Genomic DNA, 20,431 nt, shown 5'->3' with positions numbered 1-20,431 from the left:
GAAAGATTTAGCGGAGACCCACAAAAGGCACAGATATTTATTACACAGTGTTCACTGCACTTCCTGTGTCATCCTTCAATTTTCCCAGACGCACAGTCCAGAGTCACTTTCGTGTTGTCATATTTGAGCATCATGGTCCTTGCCCTTAATCACCAAAAATGACTCAATTCTACGGAATTATGAGGAGTTCAAGCAGGAGTTTCTTCGAATCTTTGATAGAAGAAGAATTTCTCAAGCAGTAGACAACGAATTGCTAGATTTGAAACAGGGGAATCGGGACCTAGTGTCCTATCTGGCCCAGTTTAACAAACTGGTAGTGGAAACGGAATGGCCAGCAAGCAAGAGAGCAGCAGTATTCTATCGCGGACTGAAAGATGAACTAAAGGATGTGTTGGTGGCAATACCCAATCGACCCACAGAGATTTCAGCGCTGGTGGACCTGGTGCTTGAAATAGACTTTCGGCAAGGCGAAAGAAAAGGTGAGAAAAGGAAGGATTTTAGACCAACAGTTCCCAGGTTTGACCGGGTGAGAACAGAAAATAATCGAGGTCATGATGGAGAATCTGGCGTGGAACCAATGCAGATCGGAACTATACATGGACCTTTGTCTAAGGAAGAGAAAGAGAAAAGAAGAACCAATAATCTCTGTATGTATTGTGGGTCTGGAAGCCATTTCGTGAGAAACTGTCCGAAGAAACCTAAGACGACCTTCAAGCCGAAGGAAAACTAACAGAGCCACCTGTTGAAGGAGTTGAACAGGTGGATTTGTTACGAAATAAGACTCCGGAGGAACATCGAGTGGCCAATACCTTGCAGTCTGCGGCACCTCATCTCATTTTGTCAATGGAGATAAGGTTTAGAGACATCGTATTGACAGAAGTTTCCGTGATGATTGATTCTGGGGCCACAGGGAACTTTTGCGACCTAAAATTCGCGAATAAGATGGAAATACAAGCAATCAAAAAGTCCAAGAGTGAACCCGTCAGAGCAGTTGATGGGACCAACTTATCATCTGGTCCAATAGTGAGTCATATGGAAGTCATACACCTTTCAAATGATGGGCATGAAGAAAAGATCCAATTCAACCTGATCGACGCTCCTCAATTTGAATTAATACTTGGGCTTCCCTGGCTCACTGAACATAACCCGACGATTAATTGGAGTACTAGAACCATCAGGATGAATTCAGATTATTGTCTAGAAAATTGTTTTGGAAAACACAAAAGAAACCAAGAAGTAAATCCAGCCTATGCGTTGTGCCAAACTGGAGAGTCTATATGTGTCATCGACACTCAAATCCCAGAGGAGTATAAGGAATTTGAAGAAGTGTTTAATGAGGTGGAAGCAGAGCAACTTCCCCCGCATCGAACGTACGACTGCAAGATTGAAATTGAGCCAAGTTCGAACTTACCTTGCAGTAGGGTGTATGCCCTAACAGAGAAAGAACACCAGCATCTAAAAGAGTACTTGGACAAGTATTTAGTCAATGGATTTATTCGACCCTCGCAATCCCCGGTGTCGTCGCCATTATTTTTCGTGCCGAAGAAGGAAGGAGAATTGAGGACGTGCATCGACTACTGCGCCATTAATAAAATCACCAAGAAGAATCGGTACCCATTACCCTTGATTTCAGTCTTGTTGGACCAGGTAAAGGGAGCTCTGATATTCACCAAACTCGACCTGAGAGGAGCCTATCACTTGGTTAGAATGCCGGAGGGCGACGAATGGAAGACTGCCTTTCGGACGAGGTTTGGATTATTCGAGTACCAGGTCATGCCCTATGGGCTGTGTAACGCCCCGGCAGCCTTTCAACATTTTATTAATGACGTCCTTAAGGAGTACATCGATCAATGTGCTATAGTATACATTGATGATATTCTTATTTACTCCTCAGATACTAAAAAACATCAAGATCAAGTCAAAGGAATTTAAAAAAAGTTAAGACAATCGATTGTTTGTGAAATTGGAAAAATGTGCGTTCAGTGTCACCCAAGTAGAGTTCCTGGGTTTTGTCATTTCGCCAAATGGAATTCTCATGGAGAGGAAGAAAATTGAAGCAGTGACTAAATGGAAGTCTCCAACGAGCGTCAAGGAGGTCCAGAGTTTCATTGGATTTGCTAATTTCTACCGACGGTTCATTAGTGAATTCTCACGTCAAATGTTACCTCTCACTAAGCTGTTAAAGAAAGAAATCCAATTTGAATGGTCAAAGGAATCAGAGGAAGCCTTTGAAGCCCTGAAGTGGAATTTCACTTCGGCGCCCATTCTACAACATCCGGACCCGGCCGAACCATTCTATGTTGAGACAGATGCCTCAGATCAAGCGGTAGGAGGAGTTCTATCCCAGCGGAATAAAGTAACAGGATAACTACATCCAGTAGCCTACAGATCAAGAAAATTGACTCCTGCCGAAATTAACTACACCATCACGGAGAAGGAATTATTGGCGACCAAGGACGCCTTTAAGGAATGGCGCCATTATCTCATGGGAGCTAGGCATCAAGTGACTGTGTTTACAGACCATCGTAACCTGAAGTTTCTAAAGACCGCCAGAACACTTACACCCCGGCAGCTGAGATGGTCACTGTATTTTGCGGATTACGACTTCGTGATCACTTATAGACCAGGAGCTCAAAACGGAAAGGCAGATGCCTTGTCCAGGATTGATACGGAGAATCAGAAAACCCCTCTGGAAAATCAATCAATTATTCCGAATGACAGAATAATTGGAGCTGTAACGTCAGTCAATCTAGAACAGGGGTACTCCAAGTACGGCCCGCGGGCCGTTGGCGGCCCGCCTGGGCTTCCTTGGCGGCCCGCGGACCTTGTTTCCATTATACAAACGTTTTTACCAGGAAGTTAGTACACCGAGAAGATGGCCGCAGGTACATACGTAGTGAATACGTATACAATACCTATTCACTACGTTTGCGACTGCGGCCATCTTCTCTGCTTCCTGCTTGCCTCTAATTGGCCTGCCTCTGTGACATCACATGCGGCACCCGGCCGGCGCGAAGCACAGGGCCTTTAAAAGTCAGCTGTAACTAGCGCTTTACAGCTGACTTTTAAAGGACCTTTGGGGAGCTGCCTGTATCCATGGTGACGACGTCCTTCAAGCCTGCAGCACCGGAGAATCTTTGCCGCTTCACTTTTCTGCCCGCAGCCCCGGAGAATCTTTGCCACTTCACTTTTCTGCCCGCAGCACCGGAGAATCTTTGCCACTTCACTTTTCTGCCCGCAGCACCGGAGAATCTTTGCCGCTTCACTTTTCTGCCCGCAGCACCGGAGAATCTTTGCCGCTTCACTTTTCTGCCTGCAGCACCGGAGAATCTTTGCCGCTTCACTTTTCTGCCTGCAGCCCCGGAGAATCTTTGCAGCAGCCTTCTACGCCGGAGGATATTCAGTCCTGCAGGTATGTGCTCCGAGTCTTGCCGCCCGCCATGCTTCTGACTCCGCAGGTTCTGTGTTTCCATTCGTTGGTCCCCTTGTTTACACCTCCCCACCCACACCCACTATCATTAGCGGTGTTGGGAAAACAAATTGTGAGCATGGAGGCGTCTGTTTTGAGGCATGAGCCAGCCCTCGCCTGGGTGCAAGGTCTTTCTACAGAGGTCGCGAGGGCCTGGCTCGTGCCTCAAAACAGACACCTCCATGCTCACAATTTGTTTTCCTAACCTGCAGGTACTGTCCTGAGTCTTGCCGCCCGCCATGCTTGTGTCCCCGCATATTCCGTGTTTCCCTCCTCGGTCCCCTTGTATCCACCTGTGCTACCGAGGAAAATAGAGGAGATCCAGGGTTATCACCGGTACTCTGCTTCAGTGAAACGGTGTGAGCGGTAAGCAGGGGCCGAAAAACAGTTCAGATTGTCGTTTTATATATGGTCAGTTAGGGCAGGCTCAGAACGTAAACAATAGGATGAAGGTACTATAAACACAATGTATGTGCAAGTCAAGCAGAAGTAGCCATGCAAGGTTTGTGGACCTATTCCCCAAAAAATGTCTTCTCGAAATATTTGACGATTTGGCCGAATACATTCCCAGTGAGAGCTAAGTATGGCCATTAAATGATATTAGCAAATGTTCTTATTTCCAGGAAAAACGAAACCGTTTATTTCTAACAGATTGTATTCAGTTACTTGGGTAAACATTGTGCATTGTTCTCTTCCCTCGAACAAAGGTACGCAGCTGATATAGACATTTTAAAAAACTTTGGTCCTTCTTGAACCACATTTTGACACCTCTGAGCCGCTTCCTCTTTTGTGTATTTCTGCAAGCAGGTTTGTTTGGCCTACCACTTGCCCCTTCTTCAATACTTCACATAAAGGGGGAGTTTCCAGATTAAAATAAATAAGCAAACAAATAAAGGTTTACTTCTAGGTGCCTTGATATTTTCAATGTTGAAACGAATGTGTTTGAGTCTTTTGTCCTTTTTTTTAATTCATATAAAATGTATGAGTTCAAACTCTTCCATGTCCTTTCTGGAAAGAAATAGAAAGATTGAACTTTTACCAGTTGTTTCTTGAGTTAATGTCTGACCTAAAGCTAGCTGATATCTATAACCGGAATAGTATGAAAGTGAGTACTGGGGTGGGCAGTGGAGGAGTGGTAGTGGGGGTATGTGGTAGGGGTGTGGGGTGAATGAAGAATCCATTTCCAATTGCAGTATAACTATGCTTCTGAGGCCACCATTTCCACACTGAATAACCAATATAATAAACCTGATGCTCAAGTAGAACTGCTGCAAATAGGTGCAGGTTTCATTTCTTCAATAGATAGTAGGCTAAAGGCATTGAGTACCCTACTAACAGCAATTAATATGGATTACATTTTAATCCATATTATTTGCCATTTTACCTAGATATGGTTGTTTTTTGTAACATTCTAGCGCTCGGACTGCGTGTATGAAATGGGCTCACTAGACTTGCCAAAACAAATTAAGGAACAATTTGTAGCTCAGTAAATGCCAAATGTTTAGTGCTTTTCCATTACATTAAATCCAATGTGTGACTGCATGTTACACCTTCTGTAAACAGTGCAGTCTGTTGAAGGCTGCAATCATTGCCCAACCTGCAACTTTTACTGTTTGACCTCTGACGAAATGTTATCCAGTTACTATGGGTTGACAGCTGATTTCATCAGGGAAACTATGTGTGCTAATTCTATCTATCTCTCATCCCTTTCGCATTCCTCCCTCTGTGGGAGGTGGGTTCTTTTGGCTACAGCTGGCGGTTTTTTGGTTACTCTAACCATCTGGGAATAAGACACTGCACCCTGGACACAGGCCTCCTGCACAGGAGGGGGGTGTGTTGCTCTGTTTTCCACACGGTCCCGTTGTATTCGTGCTTGCATGAAATTCCGATTGCATTAATGCCTGGCAGTACATTTGTTGTAATGTGTTCCATTGTGTCAACACAAATTGGTTATAAAAATGCTATCCTTCAAAGACAGAGGTCAAAGTCAGGCTGTGTTTGGTGACCACTTGCAGCTTGTTCTTTAACATCTCATCCCTCCCTCTCCCTCGTTCCTCCCTCCCTCCCCCCAACCCTCTGTCTTTCCCCCCCTCTCCCTCCCCAACCCTCTGTCTCTCCCCCTCTCTTCATATCCCTCCCTCCCTCTCTCACACCTCTCTCTCCCCCTCTCTCCTCTCTCCATATCCCTCCCTCACACCGCTCTCTCTCTCACACACACACATATATATATATATATATATATATATATATATATATATATATATATATATATATATATATATATATATATATATATATATACACACACACACACACTAAGGTTTCTTATCGAATACCTGTCAGTGATTTCAAAGACAAGAGGTCTAACTCTGTATTATTATTATTTCCCTTAATTCACAATAAGCAGCAGATGTATTATGTGTCTCACCCATCCCCTCTCTACAGGCTTGACCATGCTATCTGAGCCTTTCAGATTCCTTTAGTTCGACAGTTACTCCACACCAAACAGCGCTGTCCTAATTAGCTCCTCCCACATGTTTCTACTCTGTATCCTTGTACTGTGTGCACCCGGGGTCTGGTGGCTCAGTGTCCTTGTACTGTGTGCACCCGGGGTCTGGTGGCTCAGTGGGCTAATGCGTCCACTGCAGGGGCCTGTGTTCTAGCTCATGGTCACAGATTAAAATTCCGGCAGGTCCTGCCTTTCATCCATCTGAGGTCGCTAAAATGAGTTGGGTAGCAATGAACATCTGTTATTCAGCGCTAAGATACCTAAGGGTTAACGTGCGCTGGTATGTACGTGTGTCTGTGCATACCATTTATTTCAAATCCCTATTGGGTGACACATTTCCTGCATAAACCACTGCCTTAAGGAAAGCTTCCTATTTTTCACTTGCAGGCTTATCCATTACTTTGTATGTTTAAACAAAACATTCCTTTGGTGTTGCTCACAGATCTGTTGTGAGAAGTGGTGTCGGTCCAGCGGTCGTGACGCGGTGTCGGTCCAGCGGTCGTGACGCAGTGTCGGTCGTGGGGCGCATCGGTCGTGGGGTGACGTCGGGTGGAAAATCAGATTCCTGGTCCTTGTTACTGATTGCATAGTAACAAACTAGCTGGAGAGCTCCGCAATGGCCTACAGTCCAGTTTCTAAGGCTTGCAAACGACCCAGGTCAATACAGAGTGAACACAGAACCTTCCGGGAAGCGTGGGAAGAAGAGTACCTGTTTGTGGAATGCCCAAAAGAAAAAGCCACCTGTCTTCTTTGCAAAGAGAAAGTAAATGTTCTTAAGCGGTATAACCTTGAACGGCACTACAGAACGCGGCACTCTGGATTCACTGCGAACTTCCCACTGAACTCAAAACTGCGTTCTGCAAAAGTGGCATCATTAAAGCAAGCACTTCTTTCCCAGCAGAAGATCTTCCTTTGCCAGATGAAAGAATCTGAGGCTGTTACAGAAGCATCTTTCAAAATATGCTACTTGCTTGCCAAACATAAAAAACCTTTCACAGATGCAGAGCTGATGAAGCAATGTTTCCTTTCAGCAGCAGAAATTTTATTTGACAGCTACAGTAATAAAGCCAGCATTTTAAAGGAAATTGGTGCATTGCAGCTATCAGATTCAACATGTGCACGCAGAATAGAGGCAATGGGACAAAACGTCAAGGAGCAGGTGATCCAAGCAGTCAGAGAGTCACCGTTCTTCAGCATTGCCATGGATGAGTCAACAGACATAGGCGATGTGGCCCAGTTATTAGTTTGGGTGAGGTATCTGGACCAATCGCTTCATCCCAAAGAAGAGCTCCTCTGCCTGCTACCACTGCACGGGCACACAAGAGGAGAAGATGTACTGGACAGTATGTGCAACTACTTTAAAACAAATGACATACCAGTGAACACTCTTGTCAGCATAACAACGGATGGGGCTCCTGCCATGGTAGGCCATGACAGAGGCTTCGTATCTATGCTTAAAAAGAAGCTCATAGGACAGACTGTGATAGACTACCACTGCATTATTCACCAGGAAGTGTTGTGCGCAAAATTAAAGCATGGAGAACTGAATAATGTCCTAAAAGGTGCAGTGAAAATTGTTAATTTTATCCGTGCCAAAGCTCTGAACCATAGACTTTTTAAAGCAATGCTGCAGGAATCTGAAGCGGAACAAACAGACGTCTTGATGCACACTGACGTGCGTTGGCTAAGCAAAGGGAAGGTTCTGGAGCGGTTCATCGCATTGCTTCCTGAAATTGTACTCTTTGTGAACAGTAGAGGCCAATCGTTCCCAGAACTAACAAATGTGAAATGGCTTGTTTTGCTCCATTTTCTTTCAGATCTTTTCACACATTTTAATACTCTCAATTTGACCCTGCAAGGTAAACAACAGCTTGTGTGCTCCCTCATGAATGGTATTTATGCTTTTGAAAGCAAGCTTGTGCTATTCAAAGCACAACTGGATGATAGTGACTTCACCCACTTTCCAAAACTGTTGGCTGTAATGCAGAGGTTTCCAGAGGCACAAGAAATTCTGGCAAACCTTGACCCTGGTGCATGTCTTGAGGAAATTTCTGGGGAGATCAAACGACGATTTTCGCAATTCAGAGCCCTCACCCCTCTGTTCAGGCTGGTTGAAAACCCCTGGATGGTGAGTGCACGGAATCTTGATGTTGTTGCCCTTATTGGAATGGAAAGGGCTCAAGCAGAACTAGAGCTCATTGACATGCAGCACAATTCAGCCCTTGAAGCATCTTTTTTGGGGCAAGCACCAGAAGAATTCTGGAAAATTGTGCCCCCTGACCAGTTTCCTCTTCTTGTTACAGTGGCCCAGAAGGTACTTTGTATGTTTGGGTCAACCTATGCATGCGAATGTTCATTTTCCACAATGGGACTATTGAAGAGCAAACTTAGAAATAAACTTACAGACTTACATCTGGAGCAGCTCTTAAGGCTTGCCGTTTCCAACTTGGTACCAGATTACAGAAACCTAATTGGTGACATGAAATGTAAAATAAGTTCATAGTGTTTGTGTTTAACATATCTATTTTTGGGACTCTGAAGCCTGTGCTGCACTGGGCATGTGCTGAATATCCGGTTGCTGCAAATTGCCATTCAATCCCACTTAAGATTGCCCTTGTCTGCTAATAAAAAAATATTATAAACATGTGCTGCATGTAGTTACATCTGCTTTGGAAATACAGCATTGTCTAGTAATGTTTTGAAATGGGACAATTTTTTTTTACCCCCTCTAGCCCCGCCCCCAATGACCCCGCCCCCCCAAATGACCCCGCCCCCACCGGTGCGGCCCTCGGCCACAAACCACACTGTAAATTCGGCCCCCGAGAGAAAGTTTGGGAGTACCCATGATCTAGAAAGAAGCAGCTTAGAAGTGATGGATTTGGAAGCCATGCAGAATTGGGTGAAGGAAGGAGAAGATAGAAAAATCATTCATCAACTGCCATACTTTCAGGATACCTTTGTTCGTACCCACCAAGGAGTTGCAGTTGCAAGTTATGCAAGATTGTCATGATGCGAAATTAGCTGGACACAAGGGAGAAGCTAAAACAAAGGAGTTAATAAAAAGACATTATTGGTGGCCAGAAATGTCTAAGAACATTAAGGAATATGTAAAAACGTGCGAGGTTTGTGCTCTGGGAAAATCTGAACGACTGGCCCCCAAGGGACTGCTTCAACCATTGCCCACCCCACCTTATCCCTGGCACACAGTTACTTTAGATCTCATCACAGATTTACCCCTCAGTCATGGCTACAACACAATATTAGTAGTGGTTGACTCATTCACCAAAATGACTCATTTCACTGCTTTAAAAGGGGTTCCAAGTGCCAAACAGTTAGCGACTCATTTCAGTACAGAAATCGTCAAGATACATGGAATTCTTAAAATTATAATCTCTGACAGAGGGGCTCAATTCATTTCCCGATTCTGGAAATCTTTTATGGAAGGATTGGGAACTGAAGTGAGATATTCCACGAGTTACCACCCAGAAACTGACGGTCAAACCTAGAGGGTGAACCAAGAGCTAGAACAATATTTGAGACTATTCCTTTTAAAACAAGGTGGAAATTGGTCGGATTACCTGTGGGCAGCAGAGTTTGCCCATAATAATGCTTATGGTAGACACCCAAACTCCACCATCAGACAAACAGAAATAACAGTCCCAGCAGTTGCGGAAATAGTGTCTCACCTAGAACAGGTCCATCTTAGCACAAGAGAAAATCTGGATTTGGCCAAAAGGAAATATAAGAGTTACGCAGATAGAAAAAGGCGAGAAGGTCCCCCATTAGAGATAAGAGATCAGGTCTGGTTGAACACTAAGAATCTTAGGCTAAAAGGGAACCGGAAATTTCAACCGAGATTTATTGGTCCTTATCCAGTAGAGGAAAGATTAAATCAGGTTACTTATCTAATCACACTCCCAGCCAAATTGAAGATCCCCCCAGTCTTCCATGTTTCTTTGTTAAAGAAGGCTCCAACCAATCTGCGGAAAACACTGCCTCCAAAACCAGTGCAGTTGGAAACTGGGCTTGACTTTGAGGTCAAAGAAATTCGAGATTCAAAATGGTCCAAGGGACAATTGTATTTCTTAGTGGATTGGAAAGGATATGGTCCAGAGGAACGATCCTGGGAAAGAGAGGACGATGTTCATGCACCAAGGTTGATAAAAATGTTCTATCAAAGATTCCCTACTAAACCAAGACGGGAGGAACCTGCTTTGTTGGGGGGTACTGTCAGGACCCTTACGCCTCAAGTGTCCACTGTGACGCACACAAGGTCGTGGAAGAAGAGAATAACGCCAGCGCAGGGTTCCTGGTCAATGTTGATGCAAATTCGGCACTCTAAGATGGCGGCAGGCTGCGCGTTCAGCCCAGCGGTCTAGGCTTCCACCTAGCTGCCGCTGCAGTTCAGGTGAAGCGCGCGCTGATTGTCATCTGCGCACTTTACCGAGTCGTTTAGTCGGAGCAGACATGGAGTTCGAGTGAGGAGAGATTCGTAGCGCAAAAGTATTAAAAAATCTTAGTTTCTAGTCAGAAGACCAGTTTGTTGAGGCTTACCATCTTCGGTGAGCATTTCTGTTCGTTTACAATCAGTCCTGGAATACTACGTTGGAGTCAGTAGTTCCGCTGAGAGTCGCAGACTCAGTCAGCCCCGTCGGGTACCTGAGGAGAAGAAACACGAAACAGAGATAAGTGACATTAAGGAATTCGCACAGAGTTTATGCCAATAACTAAGACTTGTACAGATATAAGGTGTTGTTTAATCGTACTTACCACAAGACAACCTTGACTTCACCGTAACCTACCAAAGAAAAGAAAAAGAATAGGAAGTTAGTTTAAAGAATATAAGAAGAGGATACACGCATACACAGATAGTTTAAGTAAGTATAGAGTATAGGTCTAAATAGAATAGTGAGTAAGAATAGAGAAGTGGATAGCTAATATTCTTTCTATAATTAAATATACAGGAGAGTACACACCAAGAAGAGAGAGAATTTAGGAGGATAACAGACTACAGAGTTCCTGAAGAAAATAGAGGAATAGATTAGTTATCATACTCCTAACAAGCAGCACAGAAGAGAGGCACTATCTTGGGAGCACACTGGTAGGTGTATAGATAAGAAATCGAGCATTTAGTAAGGTAGAGTAGGAACACCACAGATATTAATGTTTCCTTTCCCTACAGGTTCCAGTCATAACTAAAGGTCTGCGGGTCAGACAGGTTAAAGGAGCCAGCCAGGACAGTCTCTTCTGCTTCTCTCTCTCTCAGTTTGTTATTTTATCCAATATCCCCCTTCCCCCTGGAATAACAATTGAGAGACTCGTGCCAATTGAGCTCTGGGTTGTTGTTTGGGGTGGTTTGGGGAATAGGCATCTCTGTTCCTGTGCAGTCAAACTAGAAAGAGTTTTCTCGGATCCTGATAATTAGCAACTTTGTATGGGGAGGTAAGAAAGCGAGAGTGGCCCAGCATTTGACATATTTAAAGGAGGAAGTCGGGGGATTGGGTGTCCCGTGTTTGGAACTTTACTTTCAAGCGGCACAACTTAGATACATGCTTGAGTGGTACAAACTGGAGTCAGAGAAGCATTGGTGTTTTATAGACCGCTCCATAGCAGGCATGCTCATCTGGAAGGTCCCGTGGCTCTCCCGAATGAACCGCCCCTGCGGAGTATATGTGTCACCGGTTTTAAGGGCCACCCTGGGGGTGTGGGACAGGGTACAGGTGCCATAGGGCCTCTCAACTCCTGTGTCTCCTCTGACCCCATTTATAGGCAACCCTGAATTTCCACCGGTACACACAGGGAATGGCTATCTCCATTGGCAAGAGGCCAACTGTAAATGCATTGGGGACCTCTTTGACGAGTACGGGGCAATAGAGTTCACTCGCCTCACCAAAGGCTGCAAGATACCCCAGAAGGCGTACTGGCAGTGTCTGGCTCTTTGCCATTGGGTAACCCAGCCACAGATATGCACCATGCTGGTCACATTTTAACAAAGTTCTAGAAATGGTACATTATTAGAACGTCAAACAAATGGCTGCTGTCAGACATATACACCTTTTTAAATACCCCCGGGCAGTACAGTAAATCTCCTGCGCAGCGTAGGTGGGAATCTGAAATGGAGTACGAGTTCTCCCCCAAGGAATGGTGCGCTATTGTACACAGGGCCAGAACATATTCATGCAGTACAGCGGGCAAAGAGATGTTTGTAAGAATTACACATTATTAGTATTACATACCGGGAAGGATAATCAAATGGAAACCGGGAAGGATTGGGCAATGTTGGCGTCAATGTGGTCAACCGGCCACACTCACTCATATTCTTTGGTCATGCCCGAACAGACAGGAATTTTGGGAGGTAATTCTATGTCAGGACTGGAGGCGAAGGACTATGCCTTCTTTCTTCACTTATATTCAATAGCTCATTAAAAGGTTAGCAAACTACATTTCCCATGAACCCCTGGGGAAAGGTAGTAAAGGAAAAACACATGGCAACAGCCAATCAAGTCCCAGTAACAGTGTCCAATCAGGGGCCTCCAAGCCCAACATAGTCCTCTGTCAGCGTCCCTTCGCCCTCTTTATTCGCTGCTACGCAGCCAGTTAAGTACCCTTTAATTAATTTACTGTTTGGTGTTACTTGATATGGGATTGAATTAATATTTTATGTTTCGCTTTATGTATATAATTGACGCTTGCTTTGCGTAGTTTTCATTGCGGTGTAAATAATTGTGATGTTACAACGCTCGCGTGGTTTGTCACGTTTGCTGCTCCTTATTTGAATTTTTTTTTCGCGTTCATTTCCTGATCGCCTTTTGTTGTTGTGGCAGCGCAGGGGGGGTCTTGCTCCTACGAGGTGTGTGCTGGTGTTATCGCTCGGCGCTGGGAACCACCCGCCGCTAGAGGGCATGAGAGGAGGCGCGGAGTGCGACGCTCTGCTTGCATTCCTCGGATTCTTGGGAGTTCATGCAGCGCGCATGCATTCCTGAAGCGATCCGGTCTGAGGGAGACGTCCGTCTGGGTCCGTATGCGGTCGGGCTGCTATTATCGCAGCCAACCACTTGGTTTGAAATGTAACGCTCTGTTCCCTGTGAGTGATGCTTACATGGGGAACAGAGTCGGTATTGGCTTTTCTCTGAATGCCCTGAAGGGTCTGTATCTGGCCTGAAGGCCTTCTTTGGGAAACTACCCAGACCGGCTCCTTGCTATAGGGATGAATTTGCCCTCTTTATATTTCCTTCCAGCAGCCTTATTGTGTCTATGGGGATAGAACCCCATTGAATTCGCGGAGAATCTGCTTAAATATTTTAGGCTGACACCCGGCCCCTCAAAGATTGTGGTCCCTATCGTGAGTATCAAAAAACGAGAGAGGTACCCCTTAAGTGAATCAAGGGAACTAAGGTTGGAACACCTAAAAGAGTTTCTATCTCCTTGATCTAAATACACAATTTAGTACACCAATAAACAGTATGTAGCCAAATATAAAGAAAACAGCTGTATTATTTATTCAATGAAAAAATATTTTTTACAATTCATATTAAAAGCACAATAAAATACACATCCGATAAAGGATCAATTAAAAAAATTAAACATAAAATGCAATGAACTTAAACTAATACAAAATCAATTATGACATGCATAATCAAAGAAACACAAACAGAAACATGTAAGACATGAGAAATTGTTCAATACAGTTGGTACATCCAATTGCCAATAATGACACTTTGTTTTATACAATGATTAAATCTGTTCCAACAAAAAGTGCCAGGATCATGGATTGTACAGCAAAAGTGCGTCGACGCGTTTCGATGGATATGTTAAATTACACCATCTTTTTCAAGACTTAATCTTATAGTCTGTCATGTAAACGTGGTCAAGATAAAGAGTTTCACCCTTTAATAAACATATATGTAATTAGTATATCATAGTGGTATTGTATTGTATTGTAAGGGGTGCTTATAAAGCGCACTGACACCATGGGTTTCCTGGTGGTAATAGCACAAATACTGTAAAATTGCTAATCTAAGATATATATACAGTATTAAACCCACCTAAACATGATCGACATTCCATGTTATATATACATTCTAATCTGTGTATGATTAACATTTCGTTTAATTACCATACCCCAGCTAAAAATGCTCAGTATTACAACCAAATCAAAATACATAATCCACATTGTTGTTGCTCGTTAATAACGCTCTATGCAGGTAATACTCAAACCGGACTACTGGTTCAATTTAACTAGGTTTCCACATGGCTATTGAACGGTCTCATGCTCTTACCCTTGCTATCACTAGCTTGTAGTTGAAAGTAGGCAACGGTCTAAGTCTGTTCGATAAAACAAAGTGTCATTATTGGCAATTGGATGTACCAACTGTATTGAAAAATTTCTCATGTCCCTATCGTGAGGCCAGGTGTGCTGATTCCCAGACGCGTATAAATTAGGTCCCTGACCTCCAATTAAACAGCTTATGGAATATCACAATGAGTACGAAGAGGAGGACCCTTTGGCTCACCTCCTCTGGGGTGGCGCCTTTTATGAGGCTGTCGACACCTCTATATATTGAGCAGTGGAGGAAGCCATGACTCCTTTAGAGGAGAGGTTCTCCCGCCATATCGCTCAGGCCTTTGATAGGCTTACACATCAAGTCCCTACCACGCCAGGAGGCCCGTGGGCCCAGGAACCCAGGGCTTACCGCCTTCTAAACGATCTAGAGATTCTGGAGTGGATCTGGACACTTTTGCCAGATTTAAACCAAGCTTTTCTGGATAGTCAACCTACCCTCCCAGGAGGGAATCCCCTCCCTCCTCCGCCAGTGGACCCTCACACTGATCCTAAGACAGCAGTAGACGCAGATGAGGAACCGGGTCCATCCAGACCTTCCATCCTGCCCTTCTCAGGCCCCTCGGAGCACGTCCGACATGCTAAACCCAGCGACATCATCCACCCACGCTCCTCAGAGTGGGCTCCGGCCGATAAGGTAGCTAGCTATGTGGCGGGGCGCATAAGTAGACCGCTTGAGAAGGAGGCCCGCAATTGCCTCCGGGCGGAGTGCGCCAGCCTGTCCCTGGAGGTGGAAGTGGCCCTTACCCCAGAGATTGACCCCCGCTTGGCCACCTTTTTACAGAAATTCATTAGGGATCCTAAGAAAGGGATCTACAGATCATGGAGGGAATGTCAGGATACGCACCTGGATGCCTTCGGGCCCCATGACGAAGATCCTGGACATGGCCGAAGAGGCCAAAGAATCCAGCTCCATGATTTCCCCAGAAACTCTCTCAGGATGGGCCCAGAGGGCCATTATATTTTTGGGCAATGCAAATTGCGCCCTTTCCACAGAGCGCCGCCACTCCCTACTAATTAAAGTTGACCCGAAATTGGGGTATCTGGTGGACTCGGAGGCAGGCGCCGTTGCCCAGGGAATTCTCCTTGGCGAGCCTTTTGTGAAAGAGCTCCGAAGGTTCGTAAATACTTTCACTTCATTAGATAAAGCACAGACAACAAAAAAAAGAGTGTTCCCTCATGTTTTTCACGGTCATCATCCCCACCAAGGTGCGCAAAGGGGACAAGGCTCCAAGCAGTACCAGGATCAGTCCCGTTTCGGGAATTTCTCCGCAACGAGAGGCCGTCGTGGCAAGGGTAGAGGCTTCAGAGGAGGCGCAACCACCTCAAGTCCCAGTGAGTGTTCTCCCTTCTTCGCATCTAAAAATAGGGACGGAGCTGGCAAATTTTTCTCAGGCCTGGATTTCCATCACACGAGACTTGTGGGTATTGCAGACGGTGTAAGGGTTCCGCATAGTGTTTAGCTTTCCAGACCCATTCAATTTTCGCTTCAAGAGGCTGCCCTTGTGGATGAGTAAGTCGCATCCCTCCTCCACAAGGGCGTCATCTCCCTATCCTCTCCTCACCCACGGAGCTTCTTAAGCAATATATTTTTGGTCGACAAGACCGACGGTGGCCGGAGGCTGGTCATAAATCTAAGCGAATTCAACGAGTGGTTTGTTTACCACCACTTCAAGATGGAGGGCATCCATCTCCTCTGGGATGTCCTGCAGCCTCAAGATTGGATGGTTTGGTTAGATCTTAAGGATGCCTACTTGGTAATCCCAATCTTTCCAGGCACTGGCACTTCCTCCAGTTTGTCTTGCGTCATCAAACGTGCGAGTTCTCCCCTCTTCAATTCGGCCTTTCCTTGGCTCCCTGGTGTTTCACCAAGGTCCTCAAGCCAGTGGTGGAGTTCCTGAGAGCTCGAGACATTCGGATGATCTTGTACCTGGACGATCTCCTTCTGATGGACTCTTGTCCTCGTCAGCTATCGAACCATCTTCGGATGGCGGTGGAATTGCTTCAGAGTTTAGGATTTGTGGTGTACTAGAAGAAATCTCTGTCAGTGCCATCTCAGTCCATTACCTTCCTAGGATTCGTAATAGACTCTGCTTCTTAAACCCCGAGCCTTCCCTCCAGGAAAGTGACCAAGATTTGGCACAAATTGAGGCGTTTGCTTTCCAGACAACAGGTGTCTCTAAGGCAACTAGCTCTGGTGGTGGGCCTCCTTTCGGCGTCTATCCAGGCCATCTTCCCGGGCCCGCTCCATTACTGGGTTCTTCAGCGCTTAAAGGCATATTTCTTATGCAAGGGTTTACCTTACTTTCACAAGGTCTCCCTGTCTAACAACGCCCGGGAGGAGATCCAGTGGTGGCCGGACCACATGGAGGTCTGAAACCGATGTGCGATTTTCGGTTCTGCACCAGATCTGATTATAGAATCCGACGCCAGCAAGCTAGGCTGGGGCGCCAGGTGCGGAAACCTCTCTACGGGAAGATTGTGGTCTCCCAATGAACAGAAGTTACATATCAATTGTTTGGAACTTCTGGTGGGATCCTTCGCCGTCCGCTGTTGGACAAGGGACTCGGTGCAGTCTGGTGTCCTTCTCAAGATGGACAACATTTCAGCGGTCCGGTATATAAAGCACCTAGGAGGGACAAGATCCAAAGCCCTCTCAGACTTAGTTGCACGTTTCTTGCAGTACTGCCTGGAAAGCCAGGTTTTAGTCACTGCGGAGTACTTACCAGGGCGCGATAATCAGGTGGTGGATTTTCACTCACGAAATTTCAGAGATTCCAGTCTCTGGATGCTCGACCGGGGCATTTTCGCAATGTTGAAAGACCGCTGGGGTCCCTTCTCCGTGGACATGTTCGCCTCAAGATTGGACCACCAGCTGCCCCGGTTTTTCAGCTGGAGGCCAGATCCCTCTGCAGAAGCCACGGATGCATTCCTCCAGGTCTGGAGCTTGGAGAGGGGGCATGCTTTCCCCCCTACGCGATGATCACGAGAACAACAGCCCAGACCCGCAGACAGTGAGCGGACATAGTTTTTATAACTCCCCTTTGGATATCACAAGTCTGGTTTCCAGTTCTTCTGAAACTTTCATGGAATTCTCCAATCCTACTCCCCCACTTTCCAACCCTCCTCTTGGGTCCAGACAAAGTTCCACATCCTCTGTTGTTGGATAGCTCACTGTGGCTCATGGCGTGGCGGATTTCAGGGGACGATGGGAAGTCCCGGGCCTTTCGCAGGAAGCTGAATCCTTCATCTCCAAGGCTTGGGCTGATAGCACTGTCAAGAGGTACAGATCTGCTTGGGGCAGATGGTCCCGTTGGTGCTTGCGACGGGGTTTTGATCCCTTGGTCGCGGACGTTGTACACGTCGTGACATTTTTGGCACAATTTGCCACCAATGGCATGGCGGCATTCAGGTCAATAAACACCTTTCGTTCTGCCATTTCGTCTGGGCATGTGCCAAATAATGACATGGCTATGGGTGAACACCCGATGGTTTGCAGATTGCTACGGGGTATTCAACTCTCTTTACCCCCTGAGCCTCGTTACTCAACACTTTGGGACGTGAACCAAGTCCTCAAACTATTTCTGTCTTTGCAACCAAATCCTTATCTCTCCAGAAAGGAGCTTTCCGCAAAATTATCCATGCTCCTCTGCCTCATATCCTGCAGGCGTGTTTCAGACGTCAGGGCTTTGGACATCACTAGCAAGATATTTACTCCTGATGGAGTGACCTTCACCCTTCTCAGACGCACAAAATGTAATACCAGGGTGATTTCTTATCCGGAATTTCCGAATTCTCCCAAATTGTATGTTGTCAGATGCCTCAAAGCATATGAAGAGATGACGGACGAGTTGTGCTCTCCGGGAGAACGTCAATTGTTCATAGCACTCAGGAAGCCCTTTAAGGTGGTGTTGTCGTTGACTATTGCTAGATGGGTCACATGGGTGATGCAGGAGGCAGGAGGCAGGCATCAACCTTCCTCCTTTTGGAGCTCATTCAGCTTGAGGGGCGATGGCTTCTAAGGCATTCGGCTTGGGTGCCCGCTTGAAGAATATCCTCAATGCGGCAGACTGGTCTTCGGACTCCACATTTAAGAGATTCTATTTCAAGCCGGTGCTGAACATGGCTTACCTTGTTGTGAGCAAGCTTTGAACTAGCATAATCCTCGCCTCCAGTCCTGACAGTGAAAAAATTCCTAGCTAATGTAACAGAAAAGTTTAAATTCTATTAAGGACTCAGCGGCGAGGATTATCCCACCCTAGGGTCCAAGAAGAGTCAACCCCCGTACTTCAGTAAGTAATCTTGTTTACATATATGGAGTTGCATTGGTTACTGTGGCCTGTAGTGCTATATCTGGGTTGTTGTTAATCTTGCAGGCTGGTTCAGATGAGGCGCAAGTGGAAATACATCTCTGTCTTTGCAGGATCTGATGCTAAGAAACAGGATGGATGAAGGTGATCCGATGGCTGACTTCGCACAACTAAAGTGTGCGAAGGGACACTGACGGAGGACTATGTTGGGCTCGGAGGCCCCTGATTGGACACTGTTACTGGGACTTGATTGGCTGTTGCCATGTGTTTTTTCTTTACTACCTTTCTGTAGGGGTTCATGGGAAATGTAGTTTGTTAACCTTTTCATGTTATTGAATAAAAGTGAAGAAAGAAGGCATAATCTTTGCCTCGGAGTCGTTAACAGAATTGAAACTTTCCATTATGTTAGCTAGGACAATTTTCATTCTTCGAGACATAGACGACATATACCACACAGATTTACCCAAGCTACCCTCATACATACTCCTTCGGCTTCCCAATGCCTTGATGTATCCTCTTAGATTTTGCCGTGGCAGAGCAATCACGCTGGCTCTGGGAGCGGCCTAGCAGGCATTATTGGCTAGATGGGGCACGGCGGAGATACCTTCCCGCTTAGACTGGCTATATCAGTTCTGGGAATTACTGGGAATAGAATTCTTGTCCAACTAATTCATGGAACTCACCTGCCCGAAGTATCTCAGAGTGCTCCGTCTCACTAGGCCCCACCCTCACGGGAATGAGGACAACAACTGGCCATACCCGCTTTCCTGGCCCACTCCACACACATACATAGGGAATTGATCTCCTTGCCCTTCCCCCTTCTTTCCCACTTTCTTCTTTCTATGCCTTTACCTCTAGTTAATATGAATGATCCCCATCGGCCGGTGAATGTAGTTGGCAGCTATTGTATTGTATTGTAATACAATAAAAAGATTTAAACCATAAAGTCAAGTTTGGAATACCCTACAATCTTTCTGGTATTGGGCGCCACTGCTGCGCCACTATGAATCTGGCGGTCCTCGGACCATGAGACTCATAATTAAGGCCTTAGTGTTTTCAAGACAGCGGTCAAGTTTCAGGCCAACTTGGTGCTAATTCCTTAAACATAGAGATTGGTCTTTACTTTTCTTTAAATGCAAAGTTAGAGCATTTTGTAAGATATACTATCTGTCAATCTTGCCAGGATACAGGGTGAGGGTGAAAGGAATGGCTGTGGAATGTCAGTTTTTTCTAATACAGCCACATTTAAAAACCTTTAAATGAACTGTACAAATATTTCAAAATAAATCAGTATTAGAAATGCACAAATGAAACACTTTTTTTTGTAATTTTGAAGTATGATGAAGTTGAAGATTTTAATAGGATAAAAACAAAACATGACTCTTTGCGGCATGGACAAGATGGGAATGGAGTGAGACTACATGCTCTGTCTCAGTTCCTGATCCCCTTGGGCAGGCCTTCTATGCTGCATTTCTGCACTGGGACTTCCACAATGACTACCTCTCACTGGCACAACTGCCTGGGAGCCCTTTGAGCATGGCGGCAGACCCGCAGTGCAAGGCTTTAGGGAGTGGTTGCGTGCCCGGTGCTCAGCAGAACCCTGCCAGCCCACTATCTTGGACACTCAGCAACTTGCCATCCAGAGCCATATGACCCAGCAGGGGAGATGTGGATGTCTGGGGGGGGGTCATGTGCCACCCAAAATAGGAAGCCCCCTCTGCCTCCTGGCCTCGCAGACTCCTTGACCACTGGCCTGGGCTTTCTGTGGCCCAGCCCCCTGGACACAGAACAAGACACCTGAG

The 20,431-nt window shown here is 45.7% G+C and overlaps 1 long non-coding RNA gene across 1 annotated transcript in view; it reads left to right on the top strand.

Moving 5' to 3' along the window:
- LOC144768275 (uncharacterized) overlaps positions 1 to 19,203 on the top strand; it is a 226,283-nt gene extending 207,080 nt beyond the window's left edge. The window contains exon 3 of the long non-coding RNA XR_013598516.1: positions 18,743 to 19,203. This is a non-coding gene — a long non-coding RNA (uncharacterized LOC144768275). The remainder of the gene's footprint in view (positions 1 to 18,742) is intronic.
- Positions 19,204 to 20,431: the final 1,228 nt, after the last annotated feature.

This window comes from Lissotriton helveticus, chromosome 7 (assembly GCF_964261635.1).
Source record: "Lissotriton helveticus chromosome 7, aLisHel1.1, whole genome shotgun sequence".
Lineage (NCBI taxonomy): Eukaryota > Metazoa > Chordata > Amphibia > Caudata > Salamandridae > Lissotriton > Lissotriton helveticus.
The sequence above is the reverse complement of the archived record's forward strand: the minus strand, read 5'-3'. Positions and strand labels throughout refer to the sequence as shown.